At 38.3% G+C, this 22830-nt stretch overlaps 1 protein-coding gene across 1 annotated transcript in view; it reads right to left on the reverse strand.

The window, feature by feature from the left end:
* Lama2 (laminin subunit alpha 2) overlaps nucleotides 1-22830 on the reverse strand; it is a 591463-nt gene that overhangs the window by 547141 nt on the left and 21492 nt on the right. The gene's annotated exons all lie outside the window — the stretch shown is intronic.

A 22830-nucleotide genomic window follows, 5' to 3' on the forward strand; every position in this document is an offset into this window, starting at 1 on the left:
CCCAGGTGAGAAGAAATCCCACAGTAATGAAAACAATTGGGTCTGACTTCAGGTCACCTAGCTACCCCCCTGAAGAGTTCCCAAGTTCCTGCAGGTCCTCAGAATCCAGCACCTAGCCACACACCTGCATGCTGTGCTAATCTGAACTATGGACCCCAAAACACCGAGACTGGGTTTCCCAGTCAAGAGGAAACTCCATGGTGAGGGAAACAATCGGGTCCAACCTCAAGTCACCCAAATAACGCGCAGAAAAGTTTCAGGGTTCCTCCTGGAGCTCTGTCTCCAGAGCATAGCCACATGTCTGCACATTGTGCTTACCCTCCCAGACAGAACTGTGGGCCCCAAAACTCCAGAGACTGGGTCTTCCAGTCATGAAGAAACCCCACAGTGAGAGAAACAATTGGGTCTGACCTCAGCGAACCCAGCTAATCCCTGGAAAAGTTCCTGGGTTCCCACAGGCTTGGGGTCTCCAGTCTCTAGCCATGGGTCTGTGTGCTGTGCTAACTGGCCACTGATTACCCTCTGGATTCTGGAGCACAGAGCTCTAACCTCTGACCTATGGATGTCTGGGAGCCACAGAAACAGCCCCAGAGGCTTCTCCAGAGCTCAACCAGTCTCCCCAAAGAGACCAACAAAACCTCTGGGCTTACTGCTTTCTCTAGAGGGCTGCACCCAGCAAACACAATGTCTGAGCACAGTGTCTGGACCCCTGCAGCTAACTAACAGTAAAGGAAAGACAAACTGAAGAAATCCTGGAGAGGAAGAACTTAGGGAAGAAAACAGAAGTAATCATCTCTTACAGAATACAATAGATGAAAGAAAGAATCTCAGGTGTAGAAGATGCAATGGAAGAAACTGTTGCATCCTTCAAAGAAAATGGATCTAAAAAATTCTTGACTCAACCATACAAGAAACCAAGGACACTATGGAAAGACAAAACCTAAGAATAATGGGAATAGAGGGTAGAAGAGGATTCCTGTCTCCAAGGCCCAGAAAATATTTTCAACAAAATCATAGAAGAAAATTTCCCCAATTTAAAGAAAGAGATGCATATAAGCATAAAAGAGGCTTATAGAACACCTACTAAATTAGATCAGAAAAGAACATTCTCCTGCCACATAATAATCAAAACACTAAATATACAGAACAAAGAAAAAAAATACTAAAATCTGCAAGAGGAAAAGACCAAGTAACATATGATAGGAAACCCATCAGAATCACATCTGACTTCTCAACAGAGACTATAAAAACCAGAAGGGCCTCAACAGATCTCATGCAGATTCTAGAGACCACAGATTCCAATCCAGACTACTATGCCCAACAAAACTCATCATAGATGGAGAAACAACATATTCTACAACTAAAACAAATGTAAACAGTACCTTTCCACAAATCTGCCTTACAGAAGACACTAGAATGAAAAATACAACCAAAGAAGGCTAATTACACCCAGAAAACACAGGAAATAAATAAGTTCACTACACCAAAACTAAAAGTAGCCAAGCACACAAAAACCTTACCAGAACCAACATCAAAATAAAAGAAACCAACAGTCACTGGTCATTAATCTCTCTCAACATCAATAGACTCAACTCTCCAATAAAAAGAATGGATGTGTAAACAGGACCTAACATTCTACTGCATACAAGAAACACAACTCAGCCAGAAAGGTAGAGATTACCTGAGAGTAAAGGGTAGAAGAAAGTTTTCTAAGAAAATGGACCCAAAAAACAAGCAGTAGTAGCCATCCTATTATCTAATAAAATAGACTTTCAACAAAAATTATCAAAAGAGATGAGGAAGGACACTTCATACCCATCAAAGGAAAAGCCAACTGAGAAGACATCTCAATTCTGAACATATGTAACCCAATACAAGGGTACTCATATTTGTAAAAGAAACATTAATAAAGTTTTAAGCACACATAGATCTCCACACATTAATAGTGGGAGATTTTAACATCCCATTCTTACCAAAGGACAGGTCAAGAAAACAGAAACTAAACAGAGAAATAATGTCACTAACAGATTTCATAAATCAAATGGACCTAAGAGACATCTACAGAGCTTTTCACCAAAACACAAAAGAATATACCTTCTTCTCATCACTTCACAGAACTTTCTCCAAAATAGATCATATATTTGATCACAAAGCAAGCCTCAACAGATACAAGAAGACTAAAATAATACCTTGTATCCTATCATACCACCATGGACAAAATCTGGACCTCAAGAACAACAGAAAGCAAAAGCCTACACACACATGGAAACTGAACAACTCACTACTCAATGACAGCTGGGTCAGAGAAGAAATAAAGAAAAAATTTAAAGACTTCCTAGAATTCAATGAAAAGGAAGGCACAACATACCCAAATTTATGGGACACAATGAATGCAGTGCAAAGAGGAAAGTTCATAGCACTAAGTGCCTTCAGAAACAAAACTGAAACATCTCATATAACCAACTTAATGACACACCCAAAAGCCCTAGATAAAAAGCAGCAGACAAACCCAAGTGGAGTGGATGGCTGGAAAGAATCAATCTCAGGACTGAAATCAATAAACTAGAACAAATAAAACAGTTCAAAGAATCAATGAAACTAAGAGCTGATTCTTTGAGAAATTAAACAAGATAGACAAACCCTTAGTCAAACTAAAATGTAGAAAAAATGAAACTCATTATCATTTTCCTACTTGTACATTTACCATCTCTGAAAGTGCTTAGGCCTACACTCACTTTTTTTTCAGTAACACATTATTAATTTTTGTTTCCAGAACTTAAAAATGTTTACTTCTGATCAGTGGACATAGTAATAAAATGACTCCTAATGATTTATTGTTAAACTTATTGATCAGCATATCACTCATCCTCATCGGAGAAACTTTTTGCAACAGGCAGAAATTAACACAGAGACACACAACTGGTCTATATGCAAGAATAAGAGACAATGGATTACTTATCCCTAAGTAGATGTCTATATCACATCTGTCTCTATGAAATTCAGGTATCTTCTTGGAAGAAAAGATAAAAATACTGTAAGAGCAAGAGGTGGTAGAAGACTTCAAATATAAAGTCTTCTCCAAGAACAACCTGTAAGTTGCATATATGATCTCATGATGGCTGTCAAAGCACGTACACTATTGGCAGGCTCAAGCCAGCCAAAAGACCAGCACCAGGTGGAGAGGTGGACACAAAATCACACACTATTTGAGGAGCTATTGGCATTTGATAGTGGCTGGAAGCCTGGAAGATAGTCAGTTTTCTTTTATGGTATGTACCCCCCCGCCAAAGGCTGACCACACTCCAGGCCAGGTCCCATTCCCAAAAGTACTTTGGCAACACAAATTGAACTTCATGGACTGAACAAAAAAGAGCAAACATAAAGTTTGGTGGATAGGGAGGATGGGTGGATATGAAAAAAACTGAGGGGTTTTTCTAATTAAAAGTTATGCTGTGAGAAATTTTCCGAGAGTTAATAAAACTATTACTTTTAAAATTTTTCAAAAAAAATAAGAGAACCAATAGATTTTTGAAACAAGGCTCACATTTCACAGTCAAGAGAACTAATATAACTGATATTTAGAATATTTACTGAAAGCATGACTTCATTTATTTGATTAATTTACTTATTTATTAAACTATTCATTCAAAAACCTTCCTTAAGACCTACATCACTCTTTCAAAACCTTTCTGATTCTGCCTCCTAATATGCAATCTATGGATTTTACTTTTTGTAAGGCCAATTAACCATCAAGACATAACAAAATAAAGAAAAGTTACTTAGTATTTTCTTGGCAAATATTTTTTGGAAATAAAAGCTTAGGCACAGGCAGCCAAAGGAAAAACAAACAGCCTTACCAAGATCAAAACCAGAAAGGTTTTTACAACAAAGGAAATGACATCAAAAAGAAAAAGGCAACTCTAAAATAACATAAAATATTTGCAAACCAAGTATCAGATGAGGAATAGTAAAATAATACCTATTTAAAATCATTTAAGTCAGTTGCATCAAAAGCAACATACCCATGATTAAACCAAAGCAAAGAATCCCAAACAGTGTAAAAAAAATATTTTTCCTAATATGTAAAAACGGCCAACAGGCATGTGAAAAAAACAAACATCAGTAACCAACATGAAAATGCAAATCAGAATCACAGTATCACTTTATGCTTGTTGGCATGGCTATGAGCAAAAAAGACAAGACATAACAAATGTTAGGAAAGATGTGGGGAAAGGGATCCTTTCTGTATCTGCTGCTGAGAATGCAAATTGGTATTGCCACTATAGAACACAGCAAACGGTGTTTTGAAAAATAAAACAATAACACCACATGGCAATATACTCTATTTCTGGGTATATATTCAAAGGAAATAAAAACAAGATTTCGGTGAGATATTTATATTCCCATTGTCACTGTGGCATTATTCACAATATCCAAACTACAGAGTCAGCTCTTGTGTCTATCAGTGAATAACTGGAGAAACGGAAACTGTGTATATGTTGGGACATTATTTATCTGTGAAGGAGGATGGGCTGAATGACAGTTCTGTTAGTAAAATGCTTGTCTTGGGAGCGTGAGACCTGGGCCCTGTAAAAAAGCCAGACTGAAATACACCTACTTGCAGCCTCTGTGCTGGCGGCTCAGTGAAAGGCAGATTCCCCAAGGCTTACTGAGCAGCCAGGCAAGTCTACTCGGTGGGTTCAAGGCCAGAGTCACCTAGTCTAAATAACGACACATACATCATCTGAGGAATAATATCTCAGGCTGTCCTCTAGCTTGCAGATGTACATACACACATTTGTACCACACAATATATCAAAACACACAGACACATAACAGAAAGAAAGAAATTCCGCCATTTATAATCACAAGTATACTGTATTAAGGGAAATAAATCACTTAATAAAAACAATAATGGAAGAAATTTTAAAATATTTTAAATTCCTCTTGCATGAGGAATCGTGATAGATGAACCTGTAGAAGCAGGAAGTAGAATGGTAGTCACCTGGAGCTGTCCTTTGCAGGGAAAGAGGAGACTTGATCTAGTTCCTTTTAATATACTGTAAGGAACACCATGAAAAAAAGCAATTTGGAGTTGGGGAGGGCTCATTTCACTTTACAGATCACCTTTCTTTACTAAGGGAGACCAGGGCAGGGTCCCAAGTCAAGACCCTGAAGGTGAGTATGCTTGATATTCCACACAGCTTTACAAACAGCCCAGGAACTCACAGCCAAAGAATCATGGCAAGAGCCATGAAGGATGACGCTCTGCTGGCTGGCCTCTGCTTAGTCACCTTCCTTATACTGTTCAAGACCAGGTACCTAGGAAATGGTAGGTACCAACCCCTCTACATCAATTAACAAACAAGGCAATCCCTACAGACATGAGCACAGGACAAACTTATCAAAGCAAGTCCTCAGGAGATCTATACTGTGGAAAATTTAATCTATTAACTACAACAGTGACCTATCTGCTATAAATAGGCATTTGTTCATGTCTCCCAGGAAAAGTTAAAATTATGCACACACACACACACACACACACACACACACACACACACAAACTTACCCACAGAATGTTAATGCTGTGAGATGGTGAACAACTATGAATAATTTTACAATGTGCATATACATAGTAAATCAATATTCTGCACATATAAAATGTGTATAACTTCTATTTGTCAATTACATATTTAAAAGTTTAGAAATAAAAGTCACATCTGACTCCAGGACTGGGTCCATCTTGCCTAATTGCACGAACTCTCGCTCAAAGCTCACTGCCTGATCCTTAGTGCCACCTAAGAACCACTCCCATACACTGCCCTGCGTGGACTGCCTCTTGTTTGCAATTCTCTTGCTCACAGACTTCAAACACACAGCTTAAAATTTAATCATTCCCTCCCATGCATCTCTCTGTAACTTATGTGAGTCTTGTCTTGAGCAGGGATTATATGCCATAGTTAGTATTCTCTTTGGTAAGAGCTGAAGGCATGCGTACAGTAAGCTCTTGGTAAACACTTGATGAGTGGTGTATTTAAAGGTTCCAGTGCATGGCTACTGAAAGAAATACCAACAGGACAGATTTTCATAAGACATGTCACTCCCCAGTGAGGATCCTTTCTGAGCAAAGTGAAGACAGTGACATAGAATTCCACTTGTGAGAATATCACCGTATCTATTCTTGTTCTTGTTGCTATTACTGGGAGGGCTGCCTTTACAGAGAAGGGGGGTGGGAAAGACTGTAAGAGGCAGAGGGGATGGAGGACACCGGAGAACACGACCCACTGAATCAACTTACATCTGGGCTCACAGACACTAAAGCAGCAAGCAAGGGGCCTGCATGGGTCTGCACCAGGGCTTCTACAGATATGTTACAGCTGCTAGATGGTGTTTTTGCAGTACTCCTACCAGTGATAATGGCTGTGTCTCTGATGCTTTCGTCTGCTCTTAGGACCACTTTTCTTTGTCGACTCTCAGTAGAAGGGCTTTTGCCTTGTCTTGTCCAGCTGTCATCTCTTGGAGGCCTGCTCTATTCTGAAGGGGAAACGAAGACCAAAGACAGAGTGGATTTGAGGGAGACGGGAAGTGGGGGGCAGAGCTACAGGAGTGTAGCAAAGCGAAACTATGGTTGGGATTATTGTATGAGAAAACAATCTATTTTCAATTAAATATATAAGAAAAAAGAATAAACTTAAAAATAGACATGCATTAAATATGACTTACACAGAAATACTTTTTAAATTTTCCTTTCTTGTTAATATCCAAAGTTGGGGCAATGTAGAATACTCATTTACCTGAGCCCTGTGTTATCCATCAAAGAATAGTTGGTGCATTGAAAGCAGTTAGAAAAAATGTGTAATTATTTTTAAGGGAATTAATTTAAAGTTAAAAGACAATGAACATATCCCTGCAATAGCAGTCAAAGTGAAACAGTCTTTAAAACCGTTATCTAACAAAATATTAATCTGTTTAAAATGTAAACTGAAGTCACAAAGAAATAAAATGCTTGAAAATAAAATAAGTTGGAGTCAAAAGTAAAATTCAGAAATTATTTTAGACAAAATAAATCTTAACACCTGAGGTGGGTATAGGGGATCACACCTTGTAAGCCCAGCACTTGGGAGGCAGAGACAAGGGATTACATATGTCTGAGGCCAGCCTGGTTTGCATAGTAAGTTAGTCCTAGGGCACTTTGAACCACAGAGAAAGGCCTCATCTCACACACACACACACACACACACACACACACACACACACACACACACAAAACCAAAAAACTAAAAACTAAATAAAATGAATAAGTAAAATGTTTTTTAAAGAAAATTATCACCATGACATTTGCATTTTAATAAACATTTGTCTGGCAATACCTATGTCCTTATTATTAATAATCCAACAGCTTCAAAAGAGAAACAGGATGGTTTTAAGATTCATGTGTTCCTTAACTGTAAGGTACCCTATGCAAAAGAATTTGAAGTAATGCAGAAGTGGCATTTTATGCTTGTGGAAAAACAACAGGATCTCAGAGAGGAATATATATGTTGTGTAACTGTGAACCGAAGTCTCAATAGAATAAAGGAGGAACTATAATAAGGACTTATCCTCTGCTTCTTTATGTACATTTTGTGTCCACGGGTGGGTGTGGTCAGTACCCATTTTCTCAGGTCCTTCAACAAGACTAGCACCTACTTCAAAAAGTGATGGAAGTAAAACTGCCAGAACAGAAAGATCTTGGAAAGCATAAAAAGTAGTCTAGAAATGAAATTGAGACCTTCCTGATTAATATGATATGAGAAGAAAGAAAAGGATCCAGTGTAGGGGGTTTACTGCTGTACAGCTGGTAGTACTTTTAGTAGATTTCTCAAAATCAGAGAGGAAAGAGCTAATGGAAAATAAGCAGAGTCTATGGACAGAATAAGCTGCTTCTAAGGCAGTATGTTGTAAGTCCTAGAAAGATGTAAGAATATGGCTATATGAGTAAGAATACAGTTGAAAATTAGAAAGTGGAGTTCCCAGAAGAGGAAACAAACTTGATATAGAAATAATGTTCAAAACTATGCAAAGTTAGCATCCATCAGTCAAGAGACCTTACCACATTCTTGAGGCAAGAGACATATTTCTTTGGTTATATAATTATGGAGAATAAAATGAAAATGACAAAAACAATAGAGAGAAGAGCCTGGGACCTTTTTCTGGAGCATTACTATTTTAAGGATTGAAATCCAAGGTGTAATTTTGAGTCCTTCAGGAGCCCTTTGCTAATACAGCCTTGCAGCTTTTGCGTGTCACTACTAGAAGGTCATCGTGTAAATACAAGGAAGATGGCTGATATCCCCTGAGATAATTAAAAAGTTCATACTTAACTATGATTCTCAGAAGGCTATTATAATAGTTTGAGATTTTTTTTTAAGAAATTTTTCCCCTTGGCCTTAGCAGGTACAGACATGAACTTTTAATAAAAAACTAATGAGGGAAATCTTTATGAGATTTTTTTTTAAAGAAAATTTCCTGAGCAACAATGTTAACTCAGAGAAACGTGTTTACTCTCTGGGCAGGTAAATTGGAAAGGACTCGCGACTTGGTTAGCAGGTTCATTTACTTCCCTAGTAAAATCAAACATGAAATGAAACAGGTTGAGGATGGTTTTTGCAAATCGGCATTAGCACTTGCTTTTTGTGGATTTTGACATCAGTTTAGTGGGTTGAAACCAGTAACAAAGAATGTAGAATAGGAACTGAACTAGAACGCGATGAGTGCTCCTTTGTAGTATTTCCTCAAGAGGAGTTATGCCTTTATTTATTATTTATTTATGTGTGTGTCTGTGTGTATGAGAAAGAAAGAGAGAGAGAAACGGTCAGAGCTTACAGGTTTTCTCACTAAGAAAATGCCTTGAAATCTACTTTCACAAAAAGCGAAGCAACAGAAAGCTTGAGGTGTTGAACGATGAGTAAATTAGGAATCACATTAAAGTGAGTGCCGCAGACAGAGCCCATCCTGCACTCTGTTTCAGCACTGACACATAATTCTCAGGTCTTTGTTCCCATCATGTTTTAAATAGAGTTTCTCCCTGTAAGCTTATATAGAATTTTAGACCTCACCACCGTTTTTAAATTAATGGTATTTTTAAAACAGACATGTATCTGACTATGGTTTTGTGAGGTAGAGCCTCTGGAAAGTGAACAGGTTAGAGTAAGGCATCAGGGTAGAGCTAGTGTCCCCATGATTGAATCTTGGAAGAGAGAATGGGGGAGGGATGGATCGTTCAGAGATATATACGAGTCAGAGACTGTACCATACTTCCAGCCTCTAAAACAATGAGCCAAAGTAAGTCTCTTCTGCTTCATAAGTAGCATGTGTCATGTACTGTGTTATAGTATTTCAGCACCCACTGAAAGCCCTGCTACTCTCAGCTTCACCATCCTGTACTTGGTGAATGATTTATCTCCAAAACTAAACTGTAGAGGATGAATGTGTTCAAACTGGATGTCAATTTTAATCATATTCATCATATACCTACTTAATTCTCTGTTTTGTCTTTGTTAACTGAGCTCGGGTGTACTGGGATTTGTTTCACCATCTTAGCAATAATACTGCAGTGTGGTAGCTGATGAATACTGAAACACCTTCCAGCTCAAGGTTTTAGCACCGCATTAAGTCTTTCTAATCGACAAGTGATCTTACCTATTACAAAAGGGGAGAAGAGCTCAGGAACAGGGCTGGTTTTCCAACCACTGCAGAGGGATAACCAATGTTAAAAAGGCATAAATTTTCAAAATATGACTCCTAATACCATTTAGCAACATGACAGTGTACTGATATTAAATGATGATGAGATACCAAATTTCTCTGTGTTGGAAAAAGAAAGGAGTCTTGAAGGGTCAGTAGTTTGACAGGCAGTTAGAGCATTCTAGCCTTGAAAATCTTCTTGTCTATTCTTCCTGGGTTCATCCTAAATATTGAGAACAAGTACGATTAGTAAAGAATAACAAATCTCTGAGTAAGCTCTGTGGAATATATATTTGGGCAATGTGTTACTATCCTTGAAACTGCACATTTTGTGTCTAAAAGAAGCAGTTGTAAATAAGAGCTAAAATTTGTTCTTCCAAACACTGTTCCCACCACAATTAAAGAGACTCAAAACTAAGGAAACTTGAAGTCATGCACAGATGGAAATGCACCTTTGGAGAACAATACTCAAACTCCCTTATGCATAATACACACACACACACACACACACACACACACACACATGTGCTCGAAGCTTCAAGCAGAACCAATATACTTTAAGCGAAATACGTTGGAGATGGGGAAAGTGGTATAAATGATAGATGCGAAGATCTTACAAAAGTTCTACCAGAGTGGCTCGTTTTTAATAAACCAAATGAGAGTCCTGTGCTGAAAAGCTCTTAAGAAGATGTCAGAAGAGATGAAATAACAAACCAGTTTGGGCCAAGAATTTTCATGCTTCATCTCAATAGCTGGACATCATTGAACATGGAGAACAAATTATGTGCAGGTAACACACCCATGTAATCAACAAAACTAACCAGCAAGTGAGCCTTGCTTGAGAATATGAAGAATAAAACCACAGGTTTTTTTTTTTTTTCTGATTAAGCACTTGTGGTAAAGTAATTTTTTTTAATTTTCTTAAATTGTGGGAAAATACACAACATAAACATGTTGTTATAACCATCTGGAGGGCCCAGTGTGACATTATCAATGATTTGACAGTGCTCTGAACTTATGAGCACTGTCCATCTCCAGACCACTTTGTATCTTTTGAAACCTAAACTCTGTGCTTCTGATGTCCTAACCCACAATCCTCTCTCCCCTCAGCTCCCTGCAACCAATATTCTATTTTCTGTCCCCATGAATCTGATGGCTCCATGTGTCTCAAACAAGTGAAGCATGCAATAGAGCATATTGATATGAAGATAAAATAAATTAAGGAAGCATAATATTTGCAAAACTTGCGTGCTTTTAATAAATTTTGAAGACCATAATTTTCATCATTACACTTAAGCAGAAGTATTTGTAGCAGTTCTAATCACATTCATCTTGTGTGGCTTACACAGCCAGCCCCTAGCAATTAAGAAGTTGTGTAACTACTTCTATATAGTTTGTGCTTTCCTAGCTGAATGACTGTCAATTGACCTGGACTGTCAATTCTATGACAGTGTCATCTTTGACTCAGTGATCACAGGAAACATTCATCTAGTTACTGACATCACAAAACCAACTGGAATTCTGACTCATTAGATGGACCTGTTTACACACTGTATTATTTCCCAGTAAAAGAAATAAACCGTGGTAATGTTGAGAATTTTGAGCTATGATTGAGCACTGGTCATGTGACTACAGTAGACTAATGTTCAAGTGATTGTGTTATTAAAAAAAAAAAAAACCTGTTGAGAGATAAAACATAATGGGCATACGGTATATGGAAATAGATCACACAATTAGAAGGCAGGTCATAGGGATGGGTCAGGTGACTCAGTACTGCTCATTCTTGCAGTTTCATTTCCAGAGCCCTTTTTAGGCAGCTCACAGCAACCTATGACTCCAGCTCCAAGGGATCTTACATATTACATCTTCAGTCTCTATGGGCATCTGCTCTCACATGCATGCATGTGTGTGTATATATATATATATATATATATATATATACATACACACACACACACACTCTTTAAAAAATAAATTTAAAATAAGTTCATGAGAGGAGACAGAAAGGCATTGTAAGAAGGGAAGATGTAAAAAAGAGAAATGGAATACATGTGGTGGAAAAGCACAAGGAAAGATTATTGGAGAGGAGGAAGGAGAGCAGAAAGCATGTCTAGGGGTATGGGAGAAGGCAATGAACGACAACAAATAAAAAAAAATAGACATCATAAGATCCAATATAACTCCTACATGCATGTTTTATCATCCTTTCTACCTTTTCCATTCAAATACTTTGATGTATTTTTCCCCTTTACCCAGGAACTGTCCTGGCTGCCTAGGAATAACATAACAAATTAATTACATCATATCTGGTGGCTAGAAGCCCTTGATCAAAGTGTTTGCTGACTTGGCTCATGGAGACACCATGATTAAAAAAAAAAAAAAAGGTTTCCAATTCTTTCCTCCTTTCTGATAAGGTACAGAGATGCCTGGGATTGTATCATTTGTGGAAGCATCCTTCCTATCACTGCCAGCATCCCTGCATTCCCTTTATCTTCCTCCATCAAATGTCTCAAGCTCATCCTATCCCCATACGACTTCCTCCTAACTGGATCACATTTACGAAGTTCCTGTTTGTGGAGAAGGTCACAGTCACAAATATTGAAAGACCAAAGTTCAAAATTGCTTTTTGAGAGACACAACCTATAAAAACAGCTCTCAAACAATGCTCCACTTCACCATCCCACTTTCATCTTCCAGAAATAAATGCTGTAAATTGGATTGAAACAATCTTTACTTTAGTCACCATTTCAAAATTGTTTTGTTTTGTCTAACCTGTTACCAACTTTAAAAGGAAAGTTCATTTCTGTGCATTACACTCTCAAATTCAAACTTAACTACACTGCACCAGCTGAAATTACCTTATTATATAAGCGGCTCTAATAAGACTGAACACTACAGGAAAAATATAAGGGGCTTCAGGCTTTCTTTCTTTCTTCAGTTTTTTTCTTTTCTCTTCCTCTTCCTCTTCTTCTTCCTCCTCCTCCTCCTCTTCTTCCTCCCCTTCCTCCTTCGTCACAGGTCCATGCTAAGTTAAACGCAACCAACAGTGCAAGTGCAGGGTCAGATGATGAGAAGTGGAATGCAGTTATGCACCCAAATGGTCAATTCAAAGCATCTCAAGTCTTTCTCCCACGTTTTCCTTTCTTGATATTCAAGACACAACCCTGTACTTTCAATAGGTGGGCACAGCTAAGTGGGGGAAGATCCGGTTGGGTAGTACAGGGAAGCTAGAGTCTAGAGACATTCAAACTTGTGAGCCCAGCACTCAAGAGGTAGAAACAGGATGATAAGAACATTAAGGGAAATCTCAGCTATACAGCAAGTTCAAGGCAAGCTTGGGCTATATGGTAAAGACAGAGATAAGTGGTGGATGGAAGGAAGGAGAAAGACAGAGAATTAAAAGTCATTTAAAGACTGGAACCCATTTCTTGAAAGAGTAAAATAAATGCAAACCTGGCAGCTGTTGTGTATTACTCTCATGAGCAGAGGGGTGTTTCTGGCCTAGGTTCCAGTTCAGAATGGACAGCATATGACTTATCCCATGTATCCAAAGGACTCACAATGAGTGTGGCTCAGAGCTTATGACTGAGAAAGGTGGTAACAGATGAGGTCAGGAAAAATGCAAAGGGCAGATAACAGAACAATTTATAAATAAGGTGGCATATAATTCATCATTCAGACCAGGCTACTTTTGAGAATAAATGGGGCTACTACTATTAATTAGGCCGAGACAGAAGGTATGCACCATTGCTGTCAGAGTAACTAGCAGCTCATATAGCATTAGCAGAGCTTGAACTCTGTGCTAAGGTCAACTGGATATACCATGGCATCTTATAGAGAGGAGTCTGTTTTGTTTAATTTTGATTTCATGAAAGTGCCTCTAGCTGAAGTACAAGAGAAAAATGGGAGAAGGCTAAATTGCAAAAAAGATCTGTTAAAAAAATAAAAAACCCTGTGATAACTTCTGGCTATTGAGATAATAGTAGCTTGAATCATTGGAATGGTTGTGTAAGGACTATAAGAAAACTGATCAAGTTCTATTAGGTTGACTTAGAAGAAACTGCTGAAATCCATCTTTTTTGACCTACAGCGTGGAAGGTTCATAAGACTCCCCTAAAGGATTTTAAGAAAATAGACTTGGTTGGCCACAAATGTTAAACATATAATTGTTACACGATGATACAATGATATTAGTGAAAATGATAAAAAAAAGATAAACTGGTGAGAGTGTTATCATTACTGAACTGACTGAAATTACTATACATTAAAAGTCAAAACATGGAAAGTTGAGATTGCTGTAGCTGGGCAGGAGGAGAATGCTTGATTCTTTATGACTCATACATGTAAGCAGAGAACCAACTTCATTCAAAAGCAGTCCCCATGAGTGCTCCAAAGCTTTCCAAAAGAAAGGTCCGAGAAAACTCAGTTTGTCATTAGACTAAGCTGAGAAAGGGGATCAGTGCTGTAAGTGTGCCTGAACTGTGACATCACTGTAGGTGAACTGGATCTTCACCAGAAAAGATTTCTGGTATCTAATACACTGCCTGTGTCAATAAGTTTAATCAGAAGCCAGAGGCATGCCTCCCTGGCTTGACAGTGTGGTTTCACATAAGCCCCCTATGAATCCAAACCCCACATCAAAAGAGTGATCAGGAAGTTGAGATTTGAACTGACTCAGTTTTAAATAAAACAGTACTCTAAAAAAATTACAGGAATAGCCGTTACTTATCCTCAACCTAATGCTTTACCCTGCACCGCCACAGGAGTCCCACTCTTCTGTGTGCACTCAAATCATTCCCATTAGGAAGGAAAAAAGACCCCATACTGAGGCAAATTACATATGTTCAATATTTCACTTGACTGTTCAAACCAAAGAGGAGCTGAGTGGAAAGGCCCTGGATGACCTCCATCTTTCTGATGATGGGATGACTTCAGAGCCACTGCCATCATGACCCCAGAAGCATCTCTATGCTTCGAACAAGCCCAGCTTTCCCGAGCTGACATTCTTTTAGAAACACTACCCTAAAACTAAGGACTTCTGAGCTTGAAGCAGCCTGATGCTATCACAGAAACCAAACCCCAGATCACAACAGCACATTGCAAAAGGGAGGCGACTTGAAATCCAGGTCATGTCATAAAAGCAGATTTCAAGACCCACCTACGACAGTGGCACTGCTAATGTACCCCAAGTCAGGGATCTAGGAACAGGGAACACAAGCATTCCTGGTGAGCTGAGTGAGCTTCAAAAATCTTGCTATTTGCAGAGTGTTTTCTGTTTTGAGCACCTCCAAACCCAATGAATAGGAATGCAGAGCTTGGCTGGTGACAATAATGTTTGGTCTCCATTCCCGTTCTACATTACGTAAATAAACTTTTCAGTCCCAAGGCTGATATGCTGACCACTTAGGCCCCTGAAAGCTGGACTGACACTTGAGATGAACAGAAGTATCAACCAAGGAGGCAAGTGGAGAAAATTTAAACACTGAAGAGTAACAGCAGAGGGAGGGAGTAGAATTCAGGCAACATAACTAACCAGCGAGCTAGCATGCACACACAAACTTACATATTTCAATTTCATTGAAAATTGTATGCAGATATGTTTCACTAATGTCTTTAATTAAACGATTCGTCTTACTTCAGAATTGCAAGGCAAGCATATTACCTCTCATCAAAATTACATAATGGACTAAGGCCTAGTCGTTGAATTTATTTTCAGTCTCATTCCTTAATTTATTGTTCTCCCACAAGGAACAATTACAGTTTTCACTACAAACATTCAAGTACAGAATTTCTGGGGCTGTTCTTTTTTTTTTTTCTTCTGTGGCCTCAGAGGTCCATTTTTAAACTACAAAATAACTGGTAAGTGCTCTACTTGCATAAACATCATCCCAAATTGTGAAACAATTCGTGCCAGACAATGTATTTCACACCGGTTAAGTAATACTCCCATCAAACGGAGTTCTATAAGACACTACCAAGTTTACCTGCAGGGAAACACACTTCAATAGTTCTCACACAGCATGAAGGCATTTATCATTATTCAAATATAGGAGAAAAGAAAAGGTTCCAGCATTTCCGACATTATAACTGGCTTGTGGTAAACTACTGTTAAGCACATTCAGTAGGCTGTACTTACCCTACACAATTGGAAGACAGCTTTCACGCTGTTCTGAAGAAAATGCAGGGAATCAGAAGTGCCCTGGGGATAATTCCTTCCTCAGATCTTGCCCTGTACTCCCTGAAGTCTTCAAAGAAAACCAAAGACCAACCCACAATGCACAGCAGCAATTAAAGGAGGAAAAATAAACGCGTATGCATTTCAAGGAAGGTAATGAGGTTTTATTTTTCCATTAGCCTGTCTTGTTCAAGGTCTGAAAAGAATGTTTACACACTGTTCTTTTTTTGCTCCCTTTCCAATCCTTCTTTTTAAAATTGTAGACAAAATTGTATGTGTTTATTGTGTAAAACATGATTTTTGACATATTCACTGCTGTAAATGTTCGCACACAGGCAAAAGTATGTTAGTTTTCAACATATGGCCAATTACAGAATAATAGCAGTAGCATTTAGGCCAAGGTCCATGTAAGGCCAGTCTCTCACCTCTGCCATTACCCAGAATGTAGAAACAAAAGTAATAAAGTCTAAAGGTTGAGCTGTTCATGAGGTTTGTTAATTGTTTATATGTGTATGTGTGTACGTGTGTGTTTCCACACGCACGCTTTTCTGTGGTATGCATGTGTATTTGTGTGTGAAAGCCACTTCTCTGTACACTCTAGGCTAGCCATGCCATTACCTTCTATAGGGTAAAGGGATTAGCCTGTCTCCAGCAACCATCTTACCAAGAGTGCTAAGACTATAGACATATGCTACCACATCTGGCTTTTAACTTGGGTTCTGGGATTTTAACCCAAGCTGTAAAGCTTGCCCAGTAAGCATTTTCAAGTGCTGAATCCTCTTCATGGGCTGTTATTCATTGTGTCCAAAGTTCTGACTTCTACTCAAAATTGTCCGTGGGTAATAATGTCTTAGTTAGGGTTTCAACTCCTGTGATGAAATATCATGACCAAAAGCAATTTGGGAGGAAAGAGGTCATGTTGTCTTATACCTTGTAATCCATCATCCAGGAAGGTCAAGACAGAAACTCAAGGCAAGAACCTGGAGGTAGGAACTGATGCAGAGGCCATTGAGGAACATGGTTTACTGTCTTGATCATCATGGCATCACGTTCATGTTGCTTTCTTATACAACTCAGAACCAACTGCCCAGGGTGGCAGGATATAGGTCCCTGACTACCCACAACCATATTGTTTTAATGTACGATAGATTTGTGTACAGGTAATGTGTTGGAGGCATTTTCCCAATTGAGGCTCTCCTTCCCAAATAATTCTAGCTATGTCAAGCTGACAAAAAAAAAAAACTGCCCAGGACAAACTAGATATAAGAAAGTGAAGAGAAGGTTATGTTTTTGTTCTTTGCTATAAAACAACAAAGTTGGCTAAAATAATGTGAAAATATGAACTAGAGTGTTAGAGTGTTATAGTGGATTAACAACAGGATTTAGATGAATAATGTGAATATAGGTTCTTTGCTATAAAACAAAGTTGGCCAAAATAATGTGAAAATATGAACTAGAGTGTTATAGTGAATTAACAACAGGATTTAGATGATATAAATTAAAGCATATGAAAATTTATTCCTAGTAAACTCAAGGATCAATTATGCATCCATTTTAGCATATTTACAACCTTCATCTTAAGACTCAAATAAAAGAATAATCTGAATGACACATATTTGGACCACTTGCTTCACACAGGTCAAACACTGGTACACGTGAAAGCTAGCTTTGTTTATGTTCCTATGAGCTATGGCTTAAAACCATAGTCCATAAAATAAGATGACTGTCAAGTTCTTCTTATGAAATGAGCATAGCTATTTTAAAATTAGACATGCTTGAGATGACCCTGGGAAGAACTGAGCCCAGGAGCTGTGTTAAACTTGAAGGAAGCATTGCATGTGTATCATTTACAGAGGATTTCACACTTAAATTATACAGGTCAGCACTTAACAGTAGCGTTTCTTTGAAGCTCATTGTACATTTACATTTGGCTTGCTGGTTTCAGCTTCCCCTTTGCAAACAAACATGCATACCTTTCCACAGTGGAAAATCAAATACACCTAAGTACTATTTAAAGTGCATCTACCTGATGATTTGAGTGTCAAGTTAAAAGAACATCTCCAAACCAGGTTGTTGTTGTTGATGGTTTGTTTTTTTTTTTAATTTCTAATAGTACCACAGAAGTGAACCACCTGTTCTATAAAATAAAAGGAAAAGCTTTGTTATTCTATATGAGAGATTTTTATTTTTTAAATGTATTTATTTTTTTTATTTTTTTTTTATCTGTTACATTTTATTAACTCTGTATCCCAGCCATGTCCCGATCCCTCATTCCCTCCCAGTCCCTCCCTCCCTCCCTCATCTCCACCATGCCCCTTTCCAAGTCCACTGATAGGGGGGACCTCCTCCCCATTCATCTGATCCTGTTTTATCAGGTATCTTCAGGACTGGCTGCAAAGCCCTCCTCTGTGGCCTAACAGGACTGCTCCTCCCTTCGGGGGTGGGGAGACCAAAGAGCCAGTCATTGAGTTCCTGTTAGAAATAGTCCCTGTTCCCCTCACTTTGGGAAACCAATTGGTTACTGAGCTACCACAGGCTACATCTGAGTGGAGGTTCTAGGTTATATCCATACATGGTCCTTGGTTGAATGTCAGTCTCAGAAAAGACCCTGTGCCCAGATATATTTGGTCCTTGTGGAGCTCCTATCCTTTCCCCATCAGACTAACTCCCCTTCTTTCTTATGCTTCCCTGTACTCTGCCAAAGGTTTGGTCATGAGTCTTTGCTTTGAAAACACTGCTAGTTAGAGTCTTTCAGATGCGCTCAGTAGACTCCTGTCATACGTCCAATGCACATCCCATCTGTCTTTCTAAATGAGGATTGATCATCTTACCCCATGTCTGCTCAATTGATTATCTTTTTTAGGTGTATAGATTTCATTATGTTTATCATATCTTATAGGTCTATATAAGTGAGTATATCCCATGTTTGTCTTTCTCCTTCTGGGATATTTCACTCAGAATGATCTTTTCCAGATGTATTTATTTTTTATTAATTATAGTTTATTCACTTTGTATCTCAGCTGTAGCTCCTTCCCTCATCCCCTCCCAATCCCACCCTCCCTCCTTTATCTCCTCCCATGCCACTACCCTAGTCCACTGATAGGGGAGGTCCTCCTCTTCCCTCTGACCCTAGTCTGTCTCATCAGACTGGCTGCCTTGCCTTCCTCTATGGCCTGGCAAGGCTGCTCCCCTCTCAGGAGGAAGTGATCACAGAGTCCGCCACCGAGTTCATGTCAGAGACAGTCCTGTTCCTATTACTAGGGCACCCACTTTGAGACTGAGCTGCCATAGGCTACATCTGTGCAGGGGTTCTAGGTTATCTCCATGAATGATCCTTGGTTAGAGTATCAGTCTCAGAAAAGACCTCTGGGCCCAGATTTTTTTGGTTCTGTTGCTCTCCTTGTAGAGCTCCTGACCCCTGCAGGTCTTTCTATCTCCCCCTTCTTTCATAAGCTTCCCTGCACTCTGCCCAAAGTCTCAGCATCTACTTTGCTATCCTGCAGGGTGAGAATTTATGTCATCTAATAACCTTGTACAGGAAAAATGGATAAGGGAGTTAGCTTTACTTTTAAGTTTTTCACTTCTCTACCTATACAATTCTTTTTTTGCTATTTTCTATTTTTCTTCTAGATTTATTTTCATGCTCACAGTATAAGACATCGGCTTCATTTAATGGCACACACATATTCTCAAAAGGTATTGATGATTTTGGCTGTGATATTAAATTACATACACACACACACACACACACACACACATATATATATTGTCTACATAACAGATGAATTTTCTTTTCCCTTGCCAACAAACCTCAATTATAACCTCATTTAATTTAGATTAGCTGTGAGCTGAGGTAATTCCATAACATAAAAATATGTTTATGCCTAGTATACTTTGACTATATTTTATTGCTTATAAGCATTGTCTAATTTGCTCTCAGAACTTAGCACTGATTGCTTTGCTACTATAATGGTGCAGTAATGTGGAGGATCTCAAAAATCAATTCCAGAAGCGGAGGTACAGGAGCTTTGCCCATTGTATTGCAATAAGCTTCAAGTACAGAATTTCTAAAAGAATCTCCAGTTAATAGTAACTAAATCCAAATTGTGGAAGTCATTTACCACAATGAAAATATAGCTTGAATTTATGTGGACATTTATCTTGGGTGAAAAGCTGTAAGAAGAAACAAAGGGAGCTCGTACAATTATCTATTTTCATGTAAATACACCACAAAGAAAAATACACACTAAACAAATAAATCATTTGAATAATCAACGGTTGGGTGAGTTTGGCTAAATTTATCAACTTTGAAAAGTTCTTGAAGAGCCAAAGAGTTTCTCAGATTAAGAGCAGGTACCGTTCTTACAAAGGATCTGCTTTAGTTTCTCGGGAACCCATATTGTACGACTAACAAATACCTGCACACGCTCTCCAGGGATCAGATGGCCTCTTGTAGATGGACACCTACATGCATACATGATCTACCTCCAATTAAAAATAAAGTAAATATTTAAACGGTAAAAGTAACATGAAGTATGAGCCAATGTATAAAAATCGCCGTTAACTAGAACCACCAGCGCCGCGATTATCTTTCTCATAGCGTCCAGACATTGTGAAACCTAGAAACTATGTCTGCATGCTACATCAAAAACCTATCACTAGGCCCCACTTCGCCTTCCACACTCTGCCTATCCAAATACTCCAGACTCGGACGGAATAGTACATGTTTTCTTTCATACGCGGAAGAAGAAAAGAAGCTGACCTGCAGATGGAAGAGACTCCCAGCATGAGGAAGAGGGGTTCCCTAGGGTGGGATGGATAAAGTGAGGGAGAATCCGGCCGCCTTGCATTGAAGGCATATATTAACAGTCACACCAAAGCTCATTTACATACACAGTTCAAACATACTAATCAAATATTTTAAAATAATATCAAGGGCTGGTGAGATAGTGTGGCAATTAAGAACGAATGCCCAACCACCACATCAGGCATGTCATTCCTACGTATAAGTTTGTCAGATCCCGGGGATATATCATAATTTCTAGCCTTCTAGGCTACGTGCATTCATGTGTGTCACGCCCACACACACATAATTAAAAATAAAATACATTTTTAAATGATCGAGTTTTTCTTCTCATGATAGATTTCATTATAAACTAGAATGGTTATAAGCTTAAATTCAAATTTGGAATTATTTTTTTTACTACTGATAATTCTGTCTCCCTGGTTGTCTGCCTCAGCCTCATTTATCTGTCTGTGAATAATGAGTTCACATTGTGCAACTAACCATTCTCTCTCCCTGTGCTGCTTTGTTCTGATCTGCCCATCAAAACTCCTCTCATCGGTTGGACTCACCACAAATTGCATCTCCTTTGTAATATTGTTCCTATTCCTATGGAATGAAAATTCTTCTTCCTTAGACTTTAAAAACACTTTAATAACCTTAACCCTCCCCCCATATATGCCGTGCCTATGTTTACCTCATTATATAGGTACATTTACTTTTTCTCTACTCATGTAATTCTAGGGGAAGAAAATTATACCCTTCTCATATTTGTATCTACATTGCAATTTTTTTTTCTTACTTACAGAACCTAGTTCCAAGCATTTCTGTAATAGCGGACTCTTTTTGCCATCCTTTACACCATTCCATTGCCTAAACTGGGAGAATAATACATGCAAAAGAGATAAAAATAAATCAAACAAAATAGATTTGGGGGGGGCAGTGAGATGGCTCAGCAAGTAAAGTTGCTGTCATTAAGCCTGATGACCTGTTTTTGTTCCTCAGAAACACATGATAGAAATACAGAACTAAGACTTGGATGTTGTACTATAATTCCACATGATCATTGTGACATGCATAGGAATGCATACATGCACGAATACATATTTTAAAAGTTACTATGTATTTATTTTGTGATATGTACCTTACCAGAATTTTTAAAGAATTATTGGCTTTGTCAGTCTTTTATAAAGATAAAATCCTCCCATATAAAAAAAGTTTTTTACTGTTACATTTTAAAATTATATTAAAAGAGCCAAAACATAGAAGAAAAACATTAATTATGGTTCCAACAATTACCCAGAATGTTAGCTTCCAACCATATATGTATACATGTGTGTGTGTGTGTGTGTGTGTGTGTGTGTGTGTATGTACGTAACCTTCCACTATCATCATGCCTTGGTTTTGAAAAACAATTTTCTTTTCATAATAAGATTATAAAATATTTTATATGAAACCCATAAATTTCACTGCTAAATATGAGAAATGAAAAATACGTCTACAAAATGTTTGTGACATTTTATTCACTGTCGTTAAAGAGTACAGTCAATGTGTGTATATGACACCAATAAGCAAATTCAAAATTAAGGTACATTTGTACATGGAAAATTCTGAGCAGTTAGAAGGAACAAATATTGATGAACACAAAACACAATCTTTGAGAAGATATCAAATTAAGTAAAAGAAGGAATTGAAGTAGGTACAGAATTTGATGGTTCAGGGTGTGGAAACCTAGGACAAATGCAGCCAATCTGACTAAGGGCCAAGGAGGACTCGTTGGAGAAAGGAAATATTCCACTTCTTGACTGGGGTGGTGGTTAAATGAGTGAATACACTGTCAAAAGCCACATATCTTCTCATTTTTACCCAAATCTTATTAGATGGAAACTTTCCCTCAAGGGGTTCATTTAGAGCACATATCATGCTCTTGTGGCATTTGTAAGTATCCCACAATTCAGAGCAGCTGCCTGTGCAGTTGAGGAGTCAAACCAAACATTCTGAGTCCTCGGTGAATCTCAAGAATAGCTGGGACATCATGAATAGACTGCCTGGCACATAATTTGTCTTACTCCTTAGAGAGAAGAGAAAAAAATAATAGTCAAGGGTTATAAAAGCCAAATGTAGATGAGAGGTTTTAAACTCAATA

Source organism: Meriones unguiculatus, chromosome 20, assembly GCF_030254825.1.
Source record: "Meriones unguiculatus strain TT.TT164.6M chromosome 20, Bangor_MerUng_6.1, whole genome shotgun sequence".
Lineage (NCBI taxonomy): Eukaryota > Metazoa > Chordata > Mammalia > Rodentia > Muridae > Meriones > Meriones unguiculatus.